Consider the following 3,867-nt stretch of genomic DNA (forward strand, 5'->3'; position numbering starts at 1 on the left):
AATGCATTAACTTCTAAAGTTAAGATAAATATAAAAACCTGATGTAATAGGAGACAACTATAAATAATTTTAGTACCTGACAAGTACTATACTCCTACGGTGTAGGATGATAACACTTGTGTCGTGCTAGGATACATGACGTCTAACATAAATGATATCATATCGATAGCATGCCGGCCTATGTGTACTCTTGGGAGACCGTCTGACCTGATAGTTGATACTGCAACAATATTGTAGTACTACAGGAGAATTGTTACAAAAGTGCTTTATTATTTTTTTGTTGGATCATTTGTTGTGATAATCGGGTCCTGGTTATTACCCAAAGTATTTATTATGTGAATTAATTGTTTATGTGAATACATGCTCACATGAATTCAATATGTAAGTATATGTATTTTGTGCATAGGGATGTATACATAATATGTGGGTATATATATATATATATATATATATATATATATATATATTGTGTGTGTGTGTGTAAGATGTTAATGTGCAAGTGCATATGTGTGCATGGATTTTATGCATGAAGGGATAGTTTTATTAACATATATGTATATGGTCAAAGGCTGGGTTAGCCGACTTTCCTAAAAAGGAAAGTATAAATATGAGATTTTTGGTATGAAGAAAGGCTTCTTGCTTTATTTTAGAATTTTTGGGAGAATCAGAGAAGAATTGTCTGGAGAAGCTTTTGGTCTTACATTCTTCATCTATTTTCAAACTTGAGAATTTGCATAAAAGGTTAGTAATTTCTAAACCTCTTTTGTATAAAATTTGTTACTAGTTTTTATTGAATGTTGCTTATTAATGGGAAGAAATCAGTTATCCAATTGAGGTCTTTATTCGGACAAGGGGTGACCGGATTAAGTATAAACCAGACAAGGCTTGTCCGGATTACTCTTAAACCGGATAGGTGTTATCCGATTTATTTATAAATCAATTAAGTGTTGTGCAGTATAGCCTTAAATCGCCTAAGGGTCGTGCAGATTAGCTATAAACCGATCATGTATTGAGCGGTTTAGTTTTTAAATCGATCATGTGTTGTCCGGATTGCTTTAAACCGGACGTGAATCATGCGATTTAGAATTAACTTGACTAAGTCTTGTCCGGATTAGTAAATCGGACAAAAGGGACAAATGTTGTCTGGATTGTATATCCGGATAACTTGTCCAGATAACTTATATTTGATAAGTTTTAAGTGTTTAATATTCTAAACATTTATATAGTTTAAAATGTCCATTCTTGGGTTTGATTATGGATTTATAAAAAGGGGTATTTTATATCTTTTTAAATAAAAGATATGTTCCTACCAAGCATGGTGACGTAAGTCTKTTTTGGTTTGGAACGAGATTTTTGGGAAATGTTCTTACCAAGCGTGGTGACGTAAGTCTGTTTTGGTTTGGAATGAGATTTTTGGGAAATGTTTCTACCAAGCGTGGTGACGTAAGTCTGTTTTGGTATGGAATTGTATTTTGTGAACTGTTTCTACCAAGCGTGGTGACGTAAGTCTGTTTTGGTATGAAACTTGTTTTAAATGGTAGTTCCCCCAGACGTGGTAACTTTTGTCTGTTCTGGCTTGGAACTGAGAATGGGTACTTTCAGACGAAGTGATTTATGTCTGTTATGATAAGTAGCCCTGTTTTGATGGATGAATAAGTGTGGCATATCAAGGAGAGGTGTACTTGGAATAAGGGAAACATTGTCATATGTAGATAATATATAACTCTAATTATTGTTACTAATTGGATTTAATAACTTTGAGTCATCATTTATTTATGACCTGATGAATTAAAGATATTATTCCTATTATAAATAATAATTTAGATGTTATTGAGAAAGGGAAAATGGTTTGTCATAACAGGCAAACATTGCCTTAAATCTTTTCTATTAATATTTACAAAGGAATGGTCTGATGATTCAAGAAGTTTTGGTTACATTATTTGTTTCATATTGGGAACGTTGGATTTTTAAGCAGAAGTATTTTATAAAACTGAGGTTCTTGGGTATATCTTATTTTACATGTTATTGTGAACTGCATCGTTTGTTTGTATTGTAAAAATATTTCTGAGCAAAGTTACTTTATCATATTTTGGTGTTCATCATCCTGCATTTGCAAATAAGGGATTTTCTCACTAGACCCTTCTGGTCTAACCTTCATTTTCTGTCTTTAAAATATACGATGCAGGAATGGCGGGGTCCAGGGATAATAAGGGGAAAGGGAAAATGTGATTATTTTTCTAACCTGTTATCTGCTTTTGAAGATTTGCTTTTGATGCTTATTTTGAAGACACATGTGTTAGTACATGATTTGTTTTGGAATTTTTCATATGTAGATTTTGTACATATAAGAATCCTTGTACTAGTGGGACCTTGTGTTGTAAACTATATTTCTATGTAATGAAATATGTGTTATATGTAAATGTGGTGTTTGGGGGTGTTACATTTGTTTTTTGTGTTAATCAACCTTTGCACATTGTGCTTCTTTCTACGATTGATTTTTTCTTAGTTGATAGTCAAACCACCCAAATTTTAGATAAAACAAACCCCTCGAATTCACCTTCTGAATTTAGTTTTTAAAGATCGTACTTTTGAAGAACTTTACAAGGCTTCTCTGTGAGAACGATATCTGGTACTTAATATATTATTATTTTTTACAAGACGATAGTAGTTCAAGATTTATACTTGCACTGAGTTTTACTTTGTGTTGAAATCTGATGTTGCATAAACCAAACAACAAGTTTTTGGCGATTGCCGGGGAAGGAACGCCTAAAGTTTTTCTTTTAAAGTAAAGTTTGTAAAAGCTAATTTTTCTATCACCTTTTTGAAAGCACTGTGCATGCCAAGACAACTACACGGTGAATTTTTCCAACTTGCTCCGAATATTGAACAAACTTTCAGACAACGAAGAAAAGGGCAAAGAGCTTTGCTTGCTTTAACCTCTGAAATAATGGTTGAATGGATGATTTCGGATGGAGAGGAACTTATTAGAAATATATAGAATAATCCACCCGAGGATGAGGCACAAAACATTTTTCGTCTTGCAAACACTAAAAACGGTGGCATTATGTCTTATGCTATTCTTAATTCAACTCAGTTGCACAGAGGAATACATAAACCTACTATTGGTGCCACCCATTTTTTACTTAAACCATTGTTGTTTGAGATGTTACAAACCAACGACCAGTACACTGGTCTTCCATATGAATATCCTCATTCTCATCTGCGATCTTACATGCAAATCAAAGATTCTTTTCTCATTCCTGATGTTTCAGCCGATGCTCTGAGACTAATTTTTTTTCCCATTTTCACTAAGGGATCGAGCAAGAGCATGGTACAACTCTTTGCAACCAGACTCTTTGACAACATGGAATGAAATGAAAGAATTTTTTTTTGAAAAAATATTTTCCACCCATGAGGAATGCTAAGTCTAGAAATAAAATCTGTAATTTCAAACAACTAGATGATGAAGCAGTTCTTGATGCATGAGATAGGTATAAATAGTTGCTGAGAAAATGTCCTCACCATGGCATTCTATAATGTATACAACTAGAGACGTTTTACAATGGTTTAAATATCGTTGCTAGACAAATGCGCGATGCTGCTGCAGGTGGAGCTTTCACAACTTGCACCTATAATGAAGATTTTGACATACTTGAAAAGATTTGTAATAATAATGGACAATGGTCTGATCCACCTGCACCACCACTGAAGAAAACAGTTGAGATACATGAGGTAGATGTTGTTTCAGCAATAACATCTCATATCACTAAGATGATTTCAAATCTGACATTGAGCCCACATGTGCAATCTGATGCCAACACCTTTAACTCCAATATTCAATCTATGCAATGTATGTATGGTTGTGAG

General features: G+C 33.5%; 1 non-coding gene across 1 annotated transcript; it reads right to left on the bottom strand.

Annotated features, from left to right (window-relative positions):
- Positions 1-3,423: 3,423 nt before the first annotated feature.
- Positions 3,424-3,530, bottom strand: LOC112503742. The gene has a single exon (XR_003068070.1). It is a non-coding gene; the product is annotated as a small nucleolar RNA R71 (small nucleolar RNA).
- Positions 3,531-3,867: the final 337 nt, after the last annotated feature.

The sequence above is a fragment of the Cynara cardunculus genome, unplaced genomic scaffold (genome assembly GCF_001531365.2).
Source record: "Cynara cardunculus var. scolymus isolate 2C unplaced genomic scaffold, CcrdV1 Un_Scaffold_3702, whole genome shotgun sequence".
Lineage (NCBI taxonomy): Eukaryota > Viridiplantae > Streptophyta > Magnoliopsida > Asterales > Asteraceae > Cynara > Cynara cardunculus.